This window comes from Crinia signifera, chromosome 5 (assembly GCF_055691185.1).
Source record: "Crinia signifera chromosome 5, ASM5569118v1, whole genome shotgun sequence".
Taxonomy (NCBI): Eukaryota; Metazoa; Chordata; class Amphibia; order Anura; family Myobatrachidae; genus Crinia; species Crinia signifera.
This window is the reverse complement of record NC_139221.1, coordinates 217083009-217106859: the sequence shown is the minus strand read 5'-3', so window position 1 is coordinate 217106859 and position 23851 is coordinate 217083009. Positions and strand designations below refer to the sequence as shown.

At 41.8% G+C, this 23851-nt stretch overlaps 1 protein-coding gene and 1 pseudogene across 2 annotated transcripts in view; both read left to right on the top strand.

The window, feature by feature from the left end:
- TPK1 (thiamin pyrophosphokinase 1) overlaps positions 1-23851 on the top strand; it is a 551394-nt gene that overhangs the window by 170657 nt on the left and 356886 nt on the right. The window lies entirely within an intron of this gene.
- Positions 333-449, top strand: LOC146005930 (5S ribosomal RNA; annotated as a pseudogene).

Genomic DNA, 23851 nt, shown 5'->3' with positions numbered 1-23851 from the left:
TGATTTATATGCCATTATGTATGCTGCTGATAATGAGTCTATTATGCACATACAATGATCCATGATTTATAAAGACCTCACTTACCACTGCATGTGGTATTGTGCACAGTATTTCCCGTTACTGGCTCAGTGATCACGAATCCATCAAAATCCTGCAGTGGGTACATATATCGTTACTCTTGGAGCATACCTTTTTCCTTTCTTATTTATTCCAATCCACTATCACCTCTCACCTGGACTCCCTCACTCTCTCATTCGCCTGGGTGACACCGGGGAAAAGCAGAAGTGACAACTGGCTCCTAGTTCCATTTGAGGCTCTCTCATCTGATGTCATATACTGCCATACATCGCTGAGCCGCCTGATCCCATCCGAACTCAGCAGCTAAGCAGCGACTGGCTGGATCAGTACCTCTTGGGAGACCACCAGGGAATATCCAGTGCTGTATCACACATCCAGACAGAAGAAGTAGCGAATGCATACGAAGAGCATTCCCCCTTCTTTTCTCATCTACTAACTCTGCTCGAACAATAGTAACGTAAACCTGTTGCCCTTATAATTGTATTCGGGTCTATTAATTGTTGTATACCATCCATTGAGGGTCTGGAGCAAGACTCAAAAAATATTAAGAACCTATGTACCTTTGATGTGCACTGTATCATTATCTTGTATTACCTTGCCTTGCTCAAACTAAATTATTTACTGCCTGGTAAATTCCCTGCAAATCATTTTCGCCCACCTGACGGATATTGTATTACAATTTCGCTTTTTTCTGCATTGTGTATTAACTATTATAAATAAATTCCACAGTTTAATTCACATGCTGATTTGCATCTTAAAATTGTTCTTTGTATCAAAATTGACGTGTGCTTGTATGTATTTTAAGTGTAATCAATAAAGGTTAGATTTTATGTCACACATTGGTACACCATCTTTTCACTATCTTAATATTTCAAGTGTGCCCCAAAAACCCTTTTGTTCTTCCTACGTCTCTTCCAAGACACCTACTTCAATTCAGGTGATTATTACCAGCAGCGTACCAGCTGCATTAGTTTGTAATTACAGAATATCAAGGTATTGGGGAAAAGCTTTCAGGTGATATGTGTTCCTTGGGACGCAGTCAATTTACCGATGGACGTTTGAACAACGGTCATTATGCTGACACCCATTGACTGACAGTCAAAATAATTACAAGGTCAATATACCGACATTCATTATATCGACATATTCAGTTTACTGATATGGTCAAAATACCGACATTTAACATGCCAACAGGTCAACATGTATCATTTGTAAAGTGTACCCATTACCTACACAAAATGCAGGCAGCTAATATTCATGTAACACACTATCTTATAATGAGCTCCTCCTTGTATAAATCCCAAATAAAGGAGTCCGTACATAGGCACACTGTGCGCTTTAGCCTTGTCAAAATTTGACCATTGATGTTCACAATCATTATGTGGTGTGGTTTGCAGCTATCCACAGGTCCCTTCACTGCAGCTAAATAAAAATATTATCATTTGATCTTATGTTAAATTGTTTTAATTAATAAGAATAAACTGATTAAATAAATTCATATAAATTAAACCTTAATATTTTTTCCATTATTTTAATTAACACATTGATAAGATATTTACTATGCAGGATAATCCGCTTCGCTTAGCCAGAGATGACAATCGGAGCCATTGCTTATAAGACTGTGGTTTCACAGTTTATAGTCAAGCAGAACCAGTTTTACTCCTGGAGTCCAATAAAAGTGCAAAAATCACTTCCAAGAGCAATGCATATGGAGCACAATGTATTTTTTTTTTTTTTAACTACAAAACTCATTTATATTTGTAATATGATTAAGACATATCTAAGAAAAATAGCCTTTCAATAATTAAACAGAAGACTTAATAATAAAATGCTGGGAAAAAATACCACAGAAATTTTCTGCACGAGAAAGCAGACTTATTAGAGCCCAAAATAGATAAAACTGAATTAATGTAAAGTAAATTAGAGACCACAAGCAAAACTAACTTTTTCTTGTTCATTTAGTGTTGTATTAGAAGTAATCTATCAGTTCTGCATATGCCGGGGTTACAAGCCTATGAAAAGACATCTTAATTGCAGTTTTTGGTCTGCTGGAGATGTAAAACTGCTCATCTTGTCTTTACTTGGGTATGTATAATATAAAATGACAAGCTTTATGTAGATGGAAAAGTTCAGTCTTTTTTGCCTTTGGGCAACATGTTTTTTTTTATTTTTTATATTCTCTAATCACTTTTTCTGGGGCTTGAGATTCATTCCATAATGCTGTAATTCTTGTGGGGAGATGGAGCTATTTTGTAGAAATGGGGGTAGTTTCAGATAACCTACAGTACAGTATATTGTTTTCTCTTGTGAGCATATTTTAATTGAGTATCCCTTGTTTGGTATTACACCATGGGGCATTACTATGTTTATTGCAGACTAGCTATAATACCCGGCATTGCCCTGATTGAATAATGGACCTTAAAATACATCTGCAGCTTTCAGGTTTTTTTACATTTTACATTGCTAACATGGTTTAGGTTCCATTTCTATAAAGTATTTAGACCAGGTATGGCTAAACTACGGTCCCCCAGTTGTTGTGAAACTACAAGTCCCATCATGCCTTGCCACGGTTTTGCTGTTAGGGAATGCTAAAACTATGGCAAGGCATGCTGGGATGTGTAGTGTAACAACAGCTGCAAGACCCCAGTTTGGCCATTGCTGATTTAGACTCTGTTACTTATCATTTTGCTTCCTGACTCCCATTTCCAAAGAGGTATATTTGAAGGAAATTATTAATCTCATTAGGATGATCAGCAATGATCCTACTTGATTGTATATTAAACCATACACTTTTAAATTTTCCATACACATAAGGTGAATCATCCACTGGATCTATTGCTGTCATAAGTAGAACAGAGTTATATTTTCGAATGAGCAAAACGCGACTCTGTAGTGCCGAGTGTATTTTATTTGCAATATAAAGTGAATATGACACACATGCAGCTTCTACTTATTAAAATGATATGTGGCATGTCTAATTCAGTGTGTGACTTCTGCTGTATCTGCATTAAAAAAAATGTTCCAGTGTTTTCCTAGAAAACACTGTAACATAGCATTTGTAGAAGAGCTGTTTAATGCGTAAGGAGGTTAGATGTATGTGGACACATCTGTAGGTATAAAACTCTGGCCATGCATGAAGGACAAGCACACACACACGTACACATGCATTTTCTTGCTTATTATGTATATTACAGAGGCGTAACTAGGCCCAGAAGACCCCCCCCCCCCCCCATTGTCACTATAATGCCCATACGGGGGTGCAGAAGAAAGTGTCCGCAAGAGACGGGGAGAGAGAGAGTGTCAGCAAGAGACAGGGGGAGAGAGAGTGTCTGCAAGAGTCAGGGCGGGAGAGGTTGTTGTGGTGAGACAGGGCTAAATATAGAGGACATCAGGGAGAAAGAGTGAGTTTGGATAAAACTAAGAGGATAAAGAGGTGAGACAGAGTTGGAGTGAGAGATTGGGTTGAGGGGAAAAAAGTGGTGGTAGGGGAGAAGAGAGAGGGCAAGATAGGCAGCCCCCCCTCTTTCTAGTAAAGGTGCTGCTGGGTACCTCTTTAACCCCTACTAATAAAGGTCCTGCTGTGTACCTCTTTAAAGCCCCTCCTCCTCCTAATAAAGGTGGCGCTGTGTACCTGATCAAACTGCCGGGTCTCCGCTCCACACCACCGGGTGTCACACCGCACATAGACGGGTCTCCGCACTGATGCACCTGCCTCCACTTGCGCACCATGCTGGTTGTAATGATCAGCCGGCAGCTGGACAGACAGGTCAGGAGCTCTTCTATTTCACACTGATAGATAGCTTAGCCTCGGGCCCCCCAACCCGCCGGGCCCCATAGCAACTGCATCCCCTGCACCCTCCATTGTTACGCCACTGGTAGATTATAATCCCAGTGACCAGCATGTTTTTTAAAGTTTTTTACCCTTGTGAATTCTGTTCATCCCTTTTTAATAAATTGGTACTTGTGGAGTATCACGGCTCCCATCGCATGCCATATATAGTGGCATGCGATGGCATGCGATTTTTGCAGTTTTTAACCGTTTTTACAAAATCGCATGCGATTTGATCGCATGCGTTTTTTAACAGCAAAGCATCCAAATGCATTGAAATTAGTATCAAACATGTTCAATGGCCCCCAAATGTCATTTTTGAGGCTGTACCACCCCCACTATCAACGCGAACCCGAAGCTTGGTGAGCGCAGTGAGCCCGCGAGGGGCGGCGGTACGCGTCCTACGACCTTTTCATACCCCCACTATCCACGTCGGCGTTTAGTTGAGAATAGAAAGTGTGGCGAGCCCGAAGCGTGGCGAGCGGACACGGATACCTTCACAGGTATCCGCGTCCCCTCGCGGGCTTCACAGGTGTCCGCATCCCCTCGTGGGGCTCCCTGCGCTCGCCAGGCTTCGGGCTCGCTGCGCTCGCCACACTTTCTATTCTCAACTCCACGTCGACGTGGATAGTGGGGGTATGAAAAGGTCGTAGGAGTCGCCTGAGTCTCGTATTCTCCTAAGGCCTGGTGGATCATTACCAAATGTAAAGAAACCTTTTGTAGAATACTGGGCATCTATTGCAGGTGAGATCCTAAATATATGGGGAGTGCATGGGAGCTGACAAGCGAAAGATACCTTTATGTGCCTATAGGGCCTTTTTCAAAAGGTCAGTTGTATGGAACTGAGGGGCAGATTTATTAAGCTCAGTGAAGTATACAGTGTCTGGTTTTATCACCGGCCAATCAGCTCCTAACTGTGAAGTTACAGGCTTGGTTTGAAAAATGACAGTTAGGAGTTGATTGGCCTGTGATAAAAAAACAGACACTCTTTCACTTCATACACACCAGGTAAACGGCGCTAATGGACCACACTAATTAGTATTCCAAAAGGTATAAATTTATTAAAAAATATATATTAAAAAATACACAATAATACAATTTTAACAATGCCACCGGCCGGTAGATCTTTCAAAAATGTGCACAATAATTTCTGGCCATAAAAAATAAATTTAGAAAAGAAAGAAAGCTTCTTTCCCTAGGCTGCAGCGTGTGACATAGGATCAATGTTCCATTATGATAAATCTAGGATTGCCTGATTAGGCTAAAGCATATAGTGGATCTGAGGCTTGGTAGCTTTTTTTATATATATCTCCACTTATCAGTGAAACAGTCCCAGAAATCTTATAAGACACATTGATATACGTTGATGTTATATGTATTTGCAAGCGTGTTAGTCACACAATTTAGGCTTAGTTGTAAAACAGCCCTTAGAATTGCTCCATACTTATAAAGGACTGCAGGTGCTCAATCATTCAAGCAGAGCAGCATGAATAAAAGTAATATTGATACTTAGGCTTCCAAGCGAGTGCAGCACTTTAATGCCCACTATAGGGTGAGAGTTCGCTGGCCTGAAGCGGGTCCCCGGCTGCTGGTCTTCCCAATATTGCAGCTCTTCTCTGGGACTCCCAGCTCCGGCAATTCTCCCCGGCTCACGTGGTCTTGCTTGTTTGCGGAAGTAACAGTGTTGCTCGATGACGCGTTTCCCCGCCTTCTCCTGGTCAGCGGCTTCATCAGACTCTTTCACTTCACCAAGCTTAATAAATCTACCCCTGAGGATCAATGAGGCAGTGTATCCATTCGGAACTAGCATCTGACCCTCCTCTTTTCTTTTGTGTTTTCCATTGCCATTCATGATATTTGATTGTTGGAAAAACACATACAGAACAAGAGGAGATTCATATTATGTCCACAGTAGAGACAGACAGCGCATTTGTGTTTACCACCATTGTCTTTGTTATTCTATGATCTTATGTTTACAATATATACATTCATAGATTATAAATTATATATATCGTGCCCTGACAAAAATGCGGTTTGTGCATTGAAACGTTGGTCTATATGTTGGCATGAGTCTGCGTGTCTTTTTTCCTGAGATCCACTGTTTACCAGTTCTTAGGATAATTATCAGTATCAAGTGATTAAAGCTGGCAATATACATATGTAGCGCTGCTCATTCAGCCTACCCATGGTGGCCCACGGCGCAAGGCATCGCAATAAATTGTAACAGCTTGAAGATTGCTGGATGAGTGCAATACCAGTGATCATCCACCAGCTGTCACTTTTTGAAATCTTCACTGCGCATGCATGAAATGTGTGCTGCAGCATGTGCATGAAGTGACTACAGTATTAAAAGCTCTGTAGGACAGGAACTACTTTGCTACTACTGTACTGTCCAGTAAGCTACAGTACTGTAGATAAACATCTCTTATCAGGTGTGTAGGCTAGTGGATAAGCACACCGCTCTGCATGTTGTACATTACAGTACAGTATGCCTGAGTTTGATTATTAAAGGGAACTTATTTTTTTCCAACAAATTTACAGTAGGTCAGTTACTGTATATTTAGCAAACAAAAACTCCTGCCTCCCTATTAACCTTTCGGTGCTTCTGCACAGGCACAGACGCTAGTCTCATTGTTTTGGTCAAACGTCGCTAGGATGCATCTGAGTGAAAAGTCTGGCTGCTCTTGTCAAGTGTTGTAAAGTAGTGGATAAGCGTGCCACTCTGCATGTTTTACAGTATGCCTGAGTTTGATTCATAAAGGGATCATTTTTTTAAACACAGCTATAGTACAGTAGGTCAGTAAGAGTATACAGTATTTAATACACAAAAAAAATCCTGCCTCCCTATAAAGATTTCCGTGCATCTGCACAGGCAGGAACAGCTTTTATTGCATTGTACTGTAACAGTTACAGCTATAAGTGATATCGCTATAAGTATAATGGGGAGACATAAAAGCTCCTCCCTAAGTTCCTGGATGCAAAAACACTGTCTTTAGCCTCTCTATACAGTATTTCCTATTTGCGGTACTTAGTAGTAATGAGCTACAGTAGGTGAACAATTGGAGGGGACCCTAACTACGGATGCTTGCCGCTTCCCTTATTGATGTCATATAAAATACTACTATTATGTGGATGCATTTTACCATGGACCTTGGGAACCCTGAATGTATTTTCTATTGGATTGTTTTTCATGCCTGTTTACTTTTATATACTTATTTATAGACTGTTAGATTCCTTGGTTTGTGCAAAGATATCTTACTTTTTAATAATAATAATAATAATAAAAACACCTTTTTTTACAAACTACGACACTGTGGATTTGAGAAAGATAACTTATCCTGTAAAATGATTCAGTGAATGGGAAAAAAAGCATGATATGCTTCTCAACCAGCCGTGTGAGTTGGATATGCACAAAACCCTGTTTTCCGTAATTTACAGACTGTTAAATTCAGACAGACGGGTTCCCGAAGGGCCCCGGCTATTCTCCCCCGTGGGGGTCCACGACCCCCATAGAAGGAGAATTGAATAGCAGCGTGGTGAGCGTAGCGAGCCCGCAAGGGGCTTTGTTGCGCTCGCCATGATGTCTGAGTCTGGCCAGTTGGGATCATGACTGTCGGGATCCCGACTGTCGGAACTCTATACCACACCCCTTTTCCACCCCATTTTACTGTAAGTAAGGTATGTACTTCATGATTATGGTGCTTGTCTAGAGGTGGAGGCTCATTCTCTGCTGTGGACTTCTGATCTACACTTTTCCTTAATAATCAGTCTACCTACTGATGCATTTCTAATTGATACATTAATTTACTAATCAAACTTATTAAGAATGTTCATATCAGCTTGTTCTATTTATAATTGACCCGCCTTAAAAGGAGATACGTTATCTGACTATCAACTGTGTACTGTATATCAACCAAATGGCTCTGTACTATTACCCCTGATGAAGTTATGTTTGATGACGTTGGGTTTTATCTTCACATTGATTTACATTTGGCTGTCCATTTAAAAAAATCCTGATGGATCACAGTCTGCCTTCAAGGACATTTTCTTAGTAATAATAAAAAAAATAAAAAAAAAGGATTGTTATTCTATTTTATTTTATCTTGATATGAATGTTTAAATTGACCTGTAATTCACGCCCTCAGGGATTCCTTCTTTGTTTTCCATTCGCTATACCTGGTCTCTCTCTAAAGAGCTGCTCTGAGTGGGCCTTATTTTGGTTCATTCTTTCTGACAAAATCCTTCTTAGATGGACAAAACCATGTGCACTGCAGGGGGGCAGATGTAACATGTGCAGAGAGAATTAGATTTTGGTGAGTAATTTTGTTTCTGTGCAGGGAAAATACTGACTGCTTTATTTTTACACTGCAATATAAATCTCACTTTGAAGTAAAACCCCACCCAAATCTAATTCTCTCTGCACAAGTAACATCTACCCCACCTGCAGTGCACATGGTTTTGCCCATCTAAGAAGGATTTTGTCAGAAAGAATGAACCAAAATAAGGCCCAGTGTTATTTAGTGCGGTTTGGGGTCATCTCATATATATATATATGGCGGCACTCGAAAAATAAATAAATACCCGGCACTCAGGCAGATAAAGCTCCTGTCTGAACTTTTTCACAGTCTGTGACATGGCAGGTAGGAGCTGATTGGCTGGCTGTTTATCACTTTCCATTTTATCACTTTTGAAGCTTAGAGAATCTGGCCCCAAAACCCTTTTATTCGCTTGTTTGCCCTTCTTTGGACTTGCTCCAGTTCTATGATGTCCTTATGGTAGTGGGGAACCCAGAATTGTACTCCAAATTCTACCAATTTCTGCTAATCTAGTACAAGTTTCAAACAGTCTTTTAGTGTGCTTCCATTCCAGCTAAAACCCCAGGAGGCACTATATTGCTACTTGGAATCTCTAGCAATATACACTCTTGCATCTATCTGTCCCGTTGGACCTCTGGCATCTCACTACTCCAAGGCAGCGACCATTTTTGGTGGGTCATTTTATGCAGATTCCATATAGATGGCTAGATCTATTGAAATCTGCAGAGAACATGCTCCCCCAAGCCACCGCATGGGTTGCAGTGCCATTGATAGACCACTGTGGCTGATTACATCTCAGCACCTGTGCTGTATACAGAAATCCAGCTTCCATTCCAGATCCTGCCTGCAGCATGCAAGTGTAATAGATTGTATCCTGTTCTTCACTGTTTTCTCACACATTTTTTTAAATCACTCCATACCTTCAATTGTCCTAGATTATGACAATGTTCAACCACAGTCAGGCAGTCAACCAGTGCTTCTACCTACAGTAGGTTTAATCTGCCATGCCTCAGTACATCTATGAGTGAGTTAATGAGTAAAAGCATCATCCATGCACCTAGTTTCATCCATACCGGTTCTCACCAACAATTACAAAATCTAATAGGTGTGGCAGGTGCTGAGAAACTTGGATTGTGCCAATCACCTTTTTATAGCACGTTCCACTGTGTGCTGCATACAGATTTAGAGGTTTTGGCGTCCGACTGTGACTAATGGAGCCCACACACGCACCGATCCCGGCGTGCGTTGTGGGCTTAACTAGCACACATAGCATCGCATCGTATGCCTTGTGCATGCGATGCTATGCTAGAAAAAGCTAGCGCGCACCCCATCGTACAGCATCGCACCGCCGGCAACGGTGCGTGTGTGGGCTCCTTTAGATGTACTAATAAAAATGCACAACAGGTGCTGTTGGCTTGGCTCATTTGCTCATTCACAACAGGTGTCTCACACTGCATTGCACATTGACGCTAGGTGTATGAGGACACATTAGTACAGTGCATTCATTCAAAACAGTGACAGATTATCTGAATTAAGACATTGAACAAAGGAGACAGGTACTCTGAGTAAAAGGTACAAAATACACTATCACTGTGATTTTCTCTACTGCACTGTGTATAGGTATGGCCTCTGAGGAGCTCACTGATCAGTTGTTAGCATACACTTATGCTAGGTGTAAAGTGTTCCATACATCACTCTTTTTGCCAAATTGCATGTCAACACCTATTTGGTTTATGGCACAGCGTAAATAAACAGAAAGCATTCACTTTTGTGAAATCAATGGGTTACTTTTTGTAACTCATGTCTTTCTGATAATACTTATATATGAGGATCTTACAAAATAGCATCTTATTTTAATTGGACTGAGCTATTTGTGTTTTATTTATGCAATTTACCAAACCACAGCCTCTGTTCTTTCTCTCAATACCTTTCAGACTGTGATTTTCAGTCACACATCGTTCTGGATGAACAACAAATGATGTGGATGGTGTTAATGTATTCTCCTATGGTAGAGAAAGTCTGTTCATATCTATTAAACATGCAGCAGAGTTTCACAGGAGCCTCTAGTGAATGGAAGGGCAACAAACAATCATTTTCTGTATTGTTATTTGGTTTGTGCGACTTATCCCAGTCCAGAGGCATAATAATAATAAAGCCATCTGTCTGAATTAAGTTTGTAATGTTTTGATTTTCCTTTCATAATGTTGAAATCAATTGTGACATTATCTTTTCTTACCACAGGTTATTTTATCTGATTTATTTTGCGATAACAATACTGCCTAAAATTTGACATGAAATTGCTTTATACAAAGTAGATTCTGAACTGAATGCTGCAAATATTTTACGTTTCAATTATATCTTGAGACATTTTGTAGCGAAGCATATCATCGCTTTCCTAATCTTACTAAGCGATTGTATATTCCACAGTTATAACCGAATGGTGTATGGATAATAATAGTTAGGACTCAATTATTTGAGTCTGATGAACGTCCTTTTATGCTAATAATCCAAAAAACAATGTAAGTCCCTGGTATTTCACACATTCACTTTCTGATAAGTTTTTACTTTGCATCATTTTCAATGTTGCCAGCAGGAATCAGCAGCATTAATATTAGACCTTCAGCCCCCACAACAACGTACACAGTGTATACGTACACTGTCAGGTACCCTATTATTATACTGTCTTCCTTCATCTTTTCTGGGCTTATAATATTTTGTATTGACTGAATAGACAGCAACCTAGCCATCTGAGAGATTTTTTTCTACGTGCGTCACTAGGGGGTGCGGTCTACACCCGAGTGTCGCCCTTTGGTGGGGTGACACCAAACAAAGCTACACTCACCCGGCCCGCACCCCCCCCCCTCCCCACATCCATAGTCCGCACCCCCCTCCACGGCCGCGGTCCACACGGCCCCTCCATGGCAATTAGCAGCATACATACAAGTTTCCATGGTGTGGTCAACCCACTTATATCTAATTAAACACCTCTTTTCCCTTTAGTTCTCATTGTTTTCAAAGGGAGCCAGTGACCTTTTTTCTCCAATGTTGAAGGTGATCATATTTAATACACAGATTAATATTACAGAAAGGATAAGGATATATTTCAAGCGCTGTCTGTACGTATTCTTTCTTCTTCTCCCGTTCTCACAGATTGTTGATATGTGAAAATAAAGAGAAGAATAAATGTGTAGAACTGTGATTTTCGTTTTAGAACATACAAAGGAGACAGGAGTGAAACGTACCACACTCACAAAAAGAGTGTGTGTTTGAAGCTCATAGGGGTATCTTTTATGGTGATTATATGACCTTCACCAGAATCCACCAGGGTGTCCAATTAATTTCAATTAGGCGTACATTTTCACTCACTCGATCAGAACGTTGAAATACATATAACGGTTTCTTTTTTTTTTTTTAAACAAGCGTACCGATAACTCACAATTCGCAGGAATTTTCAAAGCACATCTGGGTTTCTTTAACTTGAAAAATACTTTTATTGCCACAAAAAACAATTAAAATACACTAGGACCACAGGTACACTGGAGAATAAATCCAAGGGTGGGTGAATGATGTTGATGGGACTCACACTAAGGCTGGTTTCACACACTCCGGCTCCTGCTGGACGGTGAAATCCTGCACGGCCAGGGAGCCATGCCGCACACATTAGTTGTGAATGGACACTATTGTGTCCATTCACACGGGACGGCCCGGCCGCACGGCTGCAGCCGGATCCCGCCACTGGAAGGGACGGCTGCTGGGCTGTGGCCATCCCCTCCATGATAAACTATTGTGTGCTGCACGGCTACCTGGCCGTACGGGTTTTCGCCGTGTGTGAAACCAGCCTAATGATACATCAAAAACTTTCCGGATAAGTTTAAAGATGTTGGTGAGTGAACACCCAGTATTCGTTTCAATGTCCAGCAATAAACAAGATGGTCCAAAGTAAAAAGGGGAAAAGGTTGTGCAAATCCAGAAAGCCAGCCAACGTGTTTCGATTAAAAAATTTTTTCAAGGCCTGTCTCTGAAGTGCACTGCATCCATATTTATACCTAAAAACCAGGAAGTGGGTGCTCCAGGAAGAGGAGGAGTCACAGTGGGGTTATTCCATAAAAGTATATCTAAACACATTATAAGGGCAGATAATACAACTTTAAATATTGCTTATTTCCAAAGAAAAAAAAGAAACCGTTATATGTATTTCTACACTATGGATCATAATGTAAATAAGAAACAAGCACTAGAGGAGGTAGCTATCAGATATTCCTCACTGAGGGGGCATGACTTGATGCAGTGTGGGGTGACCTATGCCAGAAGTTTCCCAGCACATAACCAGGAGCAGCCAACATGATGGAGAAGCTGATGATCAAAATGGTTAAAATGCTGGGGAATGAGCATGTGAGTGGCTGCTAAGGTTTGGACAAAGAGCACACAGGGCTTGTTTACTCCCCCTCCTGGGAGCAGTTTACCCACTATTATAGGGAGGAACCAGATAGTACCAGAAACATGTGTTAAACATGTATTAATGTGTTATTTTATGGTGGACACTACCCTGGGCAGTGATCTATTGGCAGAAGAAGTGATTATAGATTATGTGGCTAGAGTTAGTATAGTCTTCACCCGTTGTTTTAGACTTTGTTTGTTAAATTACACAGCAATGATGCTGCTAGCTTTGTGGCATTGACTGGTTTCAGTTTGTTAGCAGAGGATATTAGTTGCCCCTGTGGCTGGCATGCTTACAAACAGAGATTTGCTCTCTACGGCAGTGTGAGAGATCAGGGTTTGGACCTTGTGTTAGAACCTAGAAAACAAATTGGTTACTGCAGTATAGGGGGGTTTCCAAAACTTTCATGGTTTCTGCCCGACCTTTGTAGCCAGTTTTTTTTTTTTTTTTTTTACCTAAAACTACCTACCTTATACTACATAACATTTCATATTATTACTGTAGTTGGAAGAGAAAAAAAATATTGTAATGTTTATCTTGTTAAAACAAGTCCTATAGTGTCATCACGTCTATACTGACACAGCCTAATACATTTTAACCTTTGGTGACATGGTAATAAACCATTTTTTAATTCAGTCATTTTTATAGATTTTTTTATTATTAATAATAATAATAATAATAATAATAATAAATTAGAATAATAGATGCAACAAAGGAAGTAAACAATGCAGACATACTAAAACAACTGCAAAATAAAAAATAATTATCATAGGACAGTACATGGATAAAGAATACACAAGGCAAAGGGGGTAATACGTGGCCGTGCAAATCCCCATATTAGCTTGTGGATGTGTACGCTTACCACCATTGAATGATTTTTCCTCAATTCGTAATAAAAAGTAGCCAGGACTTTTATTTTATTTGTCCTCCGAATTCGGGGCGGGCCCTAACGTCATGTGATGCCAGCCACCCGCCCCAAACAGGCTTCGACACTCCTTTGTCTGCAGGGGTTAGCCCAAGGATTGGTTGTAAAGATATGTTCATGCTTAGGTCCATGCACACTGGGTGCACATTTGATTTAGACTGTATAGTGCAGATCTGTACTATATAGCCTTGCTTGCATAGTCTATTTTTCTATTTGATTTCAAGGCCGCGGGGCCACACATGGGGATCAAATTAAAATGGAATAAAAAATTTCCAAAATCAAACGGTGTGTACACCCTATGACAGAGGTCAGGGAACTTTTTTACATTTCACCACAAAATATATTTAGATATGCCAAAGTTACCCCTTGATTGAAAGGAATAGCCATAGATAATGTGACGTCCAGGCAAGTAGTAGTATAAGTATTTTAAGATGATATAGTGACAGTCTTTAAAAAAAAAAAAAATTCCGGAGATGGGTATACCCTGACAGGGACCTATAACCAGGCAAATAAACTTGGCACCGCAGCAGGAGTACAGACTGGGCGCTGCCAAGATGGCTCAGCAACTAGTCGACTCTTCGGAAGAAGAGGGCAGACTTGGAGGCGGTGCCCGGGGCATCACGCAGGGAAGCGTGTTATACAAATGGGCATGACGCCCTGCTCTGCGTCAGGTCCTTGTACACTACAGTACTGCAAAACACACAGCAGGGTATGCATATATAATCTATATACTGTATGTATAGATAATATATGCAATGAATGTAAATTCCTAGGGGTAACGGATGATCGCACTGCCGAGACACAGCCAGGCATGCATATAGATTCATATGCATGGCCGGCTGTGTCTCGCAGCGCGAATGTCCGTTACTCCCAGGAATTTCATTTTTATTTAGGGTAATTTACCCATGTTTCCTGACCACTGCCCTTTAAGGATTCCAGGTATGCATAATTTACTGATTTGTTCCAAATTGATCAATAAAAAAAACTTATCCCTGAGGGCTGTGAAGAAAATGCTGGTACTCCAGGGTGCCGTGAACCAAGAAAGTTTGGGATGAATACCCTGAATATATTTAGTCTAATATTATTCAGCCTTTTACATTGTGCACTGGCAGAAACTTTTGTGTAGATGTATATTTTTCTGTGAATACTATTTATTGAATTTGTTCAGTGAGTGATATAGAGCTGACCAAAGAATTGTACTGTAAACAGAATTTTATCAGGTCACTAAAAACTGTGTTCTATGCATTTGTCTGCTTGGTTTCATTCTGTCAGGGGCCAATTGATTACACTCCACAATTCAGCTGAGAGAAAATGAAGGGAAGAGAAAATGACACAACCCTATACACGGCAGGTTATGTTTATTTTGACAGATTTATTAAACTTGCATTTGAGAGAAGCTTGGATGTGGAAGCATTTCAGATTTAAGTGCAAAATCAAATGCAGCGAATTTCTAACAGTTGTATCAATGTCCTGTCGCTTATAGTTTAATTTATAAATCACAGTGTGCTACACACAAGTTGAGGCAAGCCAGTCGTCAGTGAGATGAATAGAAGATATAATTCAGCATGTAATATATGTAATCAGGCAATCAACGAGGGCTAAACCAGCACTCCTACTTTAGGTCAGTGAGTGCAAATACATGCAATGGATGTATCATGTTAGATTTAAAACGACAATTTTGTTCTCTTTTGTTTCTCTCAGTATTAACTATTTTTATTCTGAGAAGTCAGTATAAAAAATTTAAGCTACTTAATAACACAAGAAAGCGGTCATAAATGTTTAACGCCCACTATAGGACTGGGCATGATACATTGACAGTCATCATGTTGACGTGAGAATGTTGACATAGTCATAGGGAGTATATGCAATGGTGCCGGCAAATCTCTGGTGGCGAGCAGTGCCGATAGCTCGCAGTCAGAGTTTTCAAAAACGTCCCCTTAACTCACTGTTTCCACCTCGCTGATTCTCTTCAGCCAGGTGGAAAGGAGAGTGCTGCCATCAAAACAACAGGGCTCACTGCATTTGCATTACTTTCCAGGGAGTCTTTGCCATCCTCTGATGGCGAGGATTTCCCCGGAACATTGAATACAACGAGCGGCCGGCAAGGGGGTTAGACGACAAGGATGGCTTGTTTTCGGCTATCCTTACCAGCATATTTTTGGATTGTGGGAGGAAACTGGAGTACCCGGAGGAAACCCACGCAAGCACAGGGAGAATATACAAACTCTGCACAGTTATGGCCATGGTGAGACTCTAACCCGTGACCTCAGTGCTAAAATGTCGACATATTAGAATGTCAGCATATCATCCTAGTTGCCTACCAGTGACTTGTTCATGGCAGCTCTGATGGAGTTCCTGTCGGTCATGAGTTATTTTCAGGTTAGACCTCTGATACTCCAATATTCTGATAAGCATATCCTTCCCCCAGAGCTAATCTCTAACCCTCCAGCCTGCTGACTATTACCAATGCTGGCATTTCACATTGCCTGTCAACATTTTAACAATGTCAAAGCATAACTCTTGACATTGTGGTGTCAACATTATGGTTGTCGACATTCGTATTGTCTACATCCCATTTTTCAAGTGGCTCCCTCTCGCATTGCCTCACAATTTTCCTCCAACTTTTCCAGGTTTCTTGAAGTCAAATTTCTTTCTTTCACCACTCGTTCAATGGCCTTTAAAGAGGTTATACAGGTTATACAGAGCTGTACAGATGTGCTAATAAGTTATCATAACACCTTGATTTGAAGAATAAATAGTTGTTTTCACCAGAGTCTTGATTGCTTCCTAGCACTTTACCTATGCTCACATTAAGCATAACACAGAAAGGTTCAGTGAGTTTTTCCTAAAATTGAATTGACAATGTATTACCGCCAGATATTTGGGGATCTTCGCCGCCAGATATGTGGGGATCTCATCCGTATCACAGCCACAGATTTTGTGCATGTATTCCATGGCACTGTAGGCTTGTCACATCTATCTGCTTGAGGACACTGAGTAATGGCCATATGTGGTTTTATTTATTATTTATATAGCGCAAAAAGTGGGTACATCCTGAAGTAAGCCTTGTGGTTGTGAATGGGCGGGAATGATTAATGTGGAAATTTTTTGAGATAAGGGAAGAGGAGTACATTGAAGTAGTTTGATAAATGGCCTTATGTATTAGTAAAAGTATTTATATTGAATACAATAGAGCAGTGGTTTCCAAAATGTTTTTAATCAGTGCACACCTTAGTATTAGTATTTTTTCATGGCACCTCTAGGCCAAAAGTTTCTCATTGAGAAATTCAGGAAAAAATATTAAATTAAATCAATTGTTTTTACCGGTCATCCTTTGTGTCCGATATGTGGCTTGGGATATGATTTGCTTCTGTTTGTCCACATATTTAAGGATTGGAAGTTACAAATAGTGATTTGGCTATTAAATTGACCATAGATAATTTGAATAGGTCCTTGACCAACAACCCAATTTATTTATTATTTATTTATTAACAGTTTCTTATATAGCGCACACATATTCCGCAGCTCTTTACAGAGATTATTTGAACATTCACATCAGTCCCTGACCAAGTGGAGCTTACAGTCTATATTCCCTACCACATGTACACGCACACACAGACATTCTAGGGTTAATTTTTTGTTATGAGCCAAGTGACCTAACAGTATATTTTTGGATTGTGGGAGGAAACCGGAGTACCCGGAGGAAACCCACGCAATGACAGGGAGAATATATAAACTCCTCACAGTTATGGCCACGTGGGAATCAAACCCATGACTTCAGCGCTGTGAGGCAGTAATGCTAACCATTACACCAGATCGAGAGAGTGCCTCTAGGAGTATGAGATTTATGCCACAGTTGACATTTATACCTACTTGTTGATATGATTGCTAGCTGGAGCCATTTCATTAGGGCTGTTTCTAGAGTGTGATACAGCTGTCTCTGGATAATTGAATGCTGAACTTTGGAGGCATGAGCCGCAGAGATCAGATTATCACTCACAATATTACAATCACCCATGATGATGGTGGAAATGTCAGAGTATAGGAAGTGAGGGGGTCACCAGAAAAAAATTCCATAAATTGTTTAGTTTGACCAGGTGGGCATAGAATGCTGCACTACACAGAAAGAAACCAGTGCAAATTCTGCTTGGATGAACTTCAGATTATTTTAATGTGAGTGATGGAACCTTTGGTAGAATTCTTTATGTGAAAAATTGGCAAAGTAATATTTCAACCTCACTTCCTTTATTGTTGCCAGGCCTGGAGGTGTGTGAGAAATGGAGACCACCGTGTTACAGTGCTGCAGGGGAAGCCATGTCTGATTTGTGTGAGCAATGTTCCTATTATAACCAGCAGGCTGAAGTTGTTAGATATGAAGGTAGCATGGATGAATATTAATTTGTGGCAAACAGCATTCATAAGACACATTCTTAGTGATTTGGAGAGTGATGGGAGATGTGATGTTGATGAGGCTTGCTGTATTTATAAAATGCTGGGAATCAGGTGAATGTGAATGGGAAAAGTGGTTGGGGCCCAGATTTAAGCCCTGGACACAAGCATAGATTTGCTTTTGCTTCGATGTTAGATTTGATTTGGCATTAGATCTTGCATTAGATCTTTCCATTTGATTTGGCATTAGATCTGTACTTTTGCATTAGATATCGAATTCGATATACATTCATGGTACATTGTACAGATTAGATTTACTAGATCGAATTCGATATTTCATTGGCTGCACAGTAGATTTTTCTGTTTGATTTTGTGAAAACGGGAACGCGCATCGAGTCGAATGTAGATCGAAAGTGACACAAAAAACATTCGTTGAGGATTCCATTCGACTTTGCTTCTATAAGCAAAATCAAATCGAAAATCAGGAAAAATCGATGCATGTGTACAGGGCTATAGTGAAATAAAAGGAGAGAGAGATAATGTAAATATAGTTTTGGGGGTTTGTAAATTTATTTTAATTTTTTTGTGGTGCGAAGATGTGGATGTTCTTGTCAATGCAAGAATGGAGAATGTAATTGCTTTGAGGAAAATACCATGGAGTGCAATGAATAATGATGTTTGTGGTATATGGTCTGTTTGAAAAAAACAAAAAAAAATTATACTTAGAGCGTACTGAAGTTGCAGTTATTAAAGGTACTGTACATGATTTTGCTAAAGCATTTGATACTGTCCCACACAAGAGATTGATTAATAAAATGGAGAACCTAGGATTGGGTGAAAATATCTGCAGATGGGTAGGGAATTGGCTATGTAACAAAGAGTGGTTGTGAATGGTGCCGTATCAGATATGATACCGGTACTAAGTGGAGTGCCCCAGGGTTCGGTTTTGGGGCCCATTCTGTTTAACATTTTTATTAACGAAATTGGGATAGGGTTACTCAGCAATGTATCCATCTTTGCGGACGATACAAAACTTAACAAAGTCATCAAATCATCAGAAGATGTCACCATGCTTCAAAATGATCTTGCAATTCTAGATGAGTGGGCAAAAAAATGGAAGATGAGGTTCAATGTAGATAAATGTAAGGTTATGCACCTTGGGAGACACAACCAGTGTGCAAGTTACAACCTTAGCGGAGAGGAACTGGGTAATTCCATACTTGAAAAGGATCTAGGAGTCCAAAAAGACAGAAAACTGGGATGTAGTGCCCATTGTAATGTAGCTACAAAAAAGGCCAACAAAATTCTGGCATGTATTAAGAGGGGAATGGAAACTAGGGACTCAAGGGTAATTATGCCACTATATAAAGTACAGTACAGTTCTGGGCCCCACACTATAAAAAGGACATCATAGAATTAGAAAAAGTCCAAAGGCGAGCAACAAAGCTTATTAGGGGAATGGAGAATTTAAGCTACGGGGAGAGATTAAGCAATTTGGGACTATTTACATTAGAAAAGAGACGTTTAAGGGGGGACATGCTCAACATGTACAAGTATATCAAGGGCCAATACAGTATAAGGAACTGTCACACATCCTCTTTTCTACTAGAAAGGAATCTAGGACACGAGGGCATGAGTATAGATTATAAGAAAAAAAATTTCATTCAGCTAGTAGAAAGAATTTCTTTACTGTCAGAACAGTCAAACTCTGGAACTCTCTTCCCGTTGAGGTGGTAACGGCTGGCTCATTAAATGCGTTCAAGGCAAAGTTGGACAAACATTTACTGGAGAAAAACATCCATGGGTACAAATAAGAAATATAATTTGTCTGTAAAATACCAGAACCTACCAAATCAGCAATGGATATCTATACCAGGCTGAACTACAGATGGAGCGGGATTCATCTTTGCAGGGGATGGCGATGGTGTCGCCATCGCCATTCCCTGCTCCTGCGCCATCTGTGTGTCGGAAGGGGACGCGCGCGCACGAGGTGCGCGCGCGTCCCCTTCCGCCGGTGCTGCCCTCGGTCGCCCGGTGCCCACACCGCACCCCTTCACAGCCTCCTCGGGTCCCCCCAGCCCCCCTCGAGCGGGAGGCGGACAGTATTGCGTCCGCCTCGCCGCCCGGATACTGAGACGCGCGTGCGTCTCAGTCAGATGGAGCGCCGTGTTGCTAGCGGATCACCAGCAGCATGCTGCTGGCGATTCGCCAGCAAGCATAAGGCCCGCTCCATCTGTAGATGTACGCAAGTCTTTTTTCAGCCTTACCTACTATGTAACTACATACATACAGATAGTGGTAGATGCTCAATTAGTTCAGTAACATTTCCCAGGTTACTATGTAACTATGATTAAAAACCTGTTTACTGATGTTATTCAGCTGTTAATTTATTTAAACTTCATGTTATTGCCAAGCACAGGTAACAGTTGCATGATATCTTGAATCTTTTAGTTACCATGTTTTTTATATATAGTCTCTTGATTAGGTAGAATTATTTGCATATCGTACAATGCAGCATAAAATTCAACTACAATGTACCAGGTGGAAATAGCTGCCCTTCTTTGTTTAGAAGCATGGGCTTAACTATAATGGGGGGGAGGGGTGTGATTGCTATGGGGCCCAGAGGCTTTGGGGGGCCTTTACCCAGGTTATAAAGTTGCATACCAATTTCACAGAGTATCATGCTTTGCACAGCAATGTGGCATCATTTGAACTGGAGAGATGGCAGGGGAGATAGGGTGACTGACTGTGCTGAGGAGAGAGGAAAACCGACAGGGAGATAGCGAAATGTGGGGAGATAGCAGAGGAGAGAGGGTGACAGGTGGGGGAGAAGGTGAAGGGGAGAGAAAATAAAGAGGAGAGATATCAGGGAGAATGAGATGGGGTGGGGGAGAGAGAAAGATGGACTGAGAGAGGGCAAAAAAATAGGAAGGCTATCCGGGGAGAGAGGGTGACTAGGGAGATAGCATGGAATAGAGAAAAAGGTGAGAATAAACGGCCATTGCTGTTTTCTTTGTCCCTGGCTTGAAATGAGACAGATTTTACAATACTTTATTTCTCCTGCTCTGGAACTACCCTGTCAATATAATAACATTTCATCAAGTTTAATCATCATGGATTCTGACGGAAGTGACATCAACAAGTAAGGTTTCTGAACTACACAGGTTTTTCATTTTGTTGGGAACTGTCTGAAATTTCATTTGTTCTTATACGTGCATAAGTGCAAAGCAAGAATGTATTTTAACGCAAAGAATAAACAAGTATATAAGAAAAGGTATATTTTTCCTTTTGCTTCTTTGTGACAAGTCTCCAAAAAATGTCCCTTTTCATTTATTTTGTAACTGTAATATGCTAGTATCAAGTGTTACACGTGTGTGTGTGTGTGTGTGTGGGGGGGGGTGGTTGGGGGAACACACACAATGCAGCTCCACATAGATTGAATCCACAGTGGAGAGAGAGTTTTGGGGCAACACAGCGTCCTGGATATTGCTGGCCGCACCCCAAAAGTCATGTGACCAGTGTTGCTGTGAGGCCCGCCCCATATTAGGATGTGAACACAGATGCTGGGAGATATGTTACAGTGGGAAATCCAGAACAAAATGACAGGAGGGGCACTGTGGAAGGGAAGAGTGAATGTTGAATCATAACAGTGGGTGCTGTGGCTTCAAAGGCAAAGCCATATTTGCATGATGAGGAGAGTGATGCCTTTTTGGGGCAGAGGATAACAGGAGAGGGTGATGGGGAAATGCAGTGAGTGACGGAGAGGGAATGGGAGAAGGAGAAGTGGTGTTGACGCAGATATGTAGATGACGCCAGGTAACGGGTCACACCAGGGAATGGGTGATGGAGAGGAACAGTGGCGCATGTAGGGGGGTTTCTGAGTTCCCAGAACCACCCCCCCCCCCCTGACGGGCCAGAATCGGAGCTGCGTGTGCGCGGCTCCTCACCAGCAGCAAATGCTGGAGGGGAGCTCCGGACACCCGGCAGAGGCAGAAGCTGGGAGAGGCTTGCTTTCAGTTGCGGTCTGTAGCTGAGTAAAAGGCCTGTGCGGCTCAGCAGCTGTAAAATACAGAGGCTGGCCACAGCACTGACATGAACAGCAGGGGGAGCAGAACAACTCCTATCTGGCTTATCACAGAGAGAAGCAGCAGAACGTGGAGAAACTGCTCCCCATGCAAGCACTGGCTGTAACTCCTGTGCAGCAGCGAAGTAAGGGGGCAGGTTGTCAGCTGTATGCAGTAATAAACTATTATACACTCATTTTTAGTGTGGTGAGCGGAGAAGGGGGGGGGGGGGCGTATTCTCACGCTGCTATTGAGGGGAGGAGGAGGGGTGATAATGGTGCCTACCCTGTTGGTAGGGGGAGGGAGGTAATGGTGCCTCTGCTGTTTGTTGGGGGGAGGAGTAGTGACGGGACCAGTGCTGTCTATGTGTGTGGGGGAGGAGTGGTTGATAGTAGTGCTGTCCGGGGGGGGGGGGTTAATGGTGCCTGTGCTGTTTATAGGGGGGGGGGGGGTGATGGTGCATGTGCTGTTTATTGAGAGGAGGGGGGTGATGGTGCATGTGCTGTTTATTGAGAGGAGGGGGGTGATGGTGCCTGTGCTTCTTTTTTTGGGTTGAAGAATAGTGGTGCTGTCTGGAATGGGGGAGGGGGGTGAAAGTGCCTGTGGGGGAGCGTGAGTGAGAAGGGAGTGCATGTGTGGGAAGGGAGGGGTGTTATGGTGCCTGTTCTGTGTGTGGACGGCGGGGGGGGGGGGGGGGGGGGGCTGGTTGATGGTGTATGTTGGAGGTTTTCTGGTTTGTAACCAATTGTTTGTTAACCCCCCTCATAAAATCCTGTGTTTGCCACTGATTTTAATTGGGGGGAGGGGGGTGATGGTGCCTGTGCTGTTTATTTAGGGAGAGGGGTAATGGTGCATGTGTGTTTATTGGGGCAGTGGGGGTGATGGTGCCTGGGGTAAGGGTAAGGGGGGGCAAAGTGCCTGCATTGCCTGTGCGTTAGGCGGTGTGAGAAGGGAGTGCATGTGTGGGGCTGGAGGGGTGTTATGGTGCCCGTTCTGTGTGTTTTTGTGTGTGTGTGTGTGTGTGTGGGGGGGTTGGGTTTTGATGGTGTATGTTGGAAGTTTTCAGGTTTGTAACCAATTTTTTGTAAAATCCTGTATTTGCCACTGAGCATGCACACTTAGGGCAGGCTGCTAGCAGTTACCAAAAATCACCAGAAAAATAGACCTGGTTCTGGTCGGTGAGTTTGATACAACCATGTAGAAATCATGTTCAAAAAAGTGTTTAGAAATAAAATAAAAATGGTGTGGGGTCGCCCCGAGCATATCAAGCCTTGGGCTCTTTGAGATGGTCTGGTTTCCATGGGCTGTGGGTGGTGGGTTGATGTTTTTGGTGTAAAAAAACTGCAAGCCCAAGAAGGTATCCCCCACATGCTTGGAGAACCACAAGTCCCAGCATGCGGGAAACTAATAGGCCCACTTTGACTTGTAGCTCAACTGTGAAAACAATGTAATAAAAAATAAAAAGTATCACTTTAATACACACGCTAACACACATACAGTAAACACGTACCCGATCAATATTCCCCCGTCAGAGCCTCCCGGTACGGGGACTCAACTTAGTTATCCATGGACACCCTACAACCAGTCAGGCCTGAACTGAGCCCTGATTGGCTGTAGGTGTCTCCATGGAACGATTAGTGCCATGTCCATGTCATGGAGGTCAGTGGGAATCCGTGATTTACGTCACAGGGACTCCCGTAAAAGAGCCAGGAGAGGAGCGGCTCCAGACAGTGTGTGTATTAAAGTAATACCTAGTAATAAGTAATAGACAGTATCTGTCTTTTTGTTTCACAGCACAATACAAGTCTAAG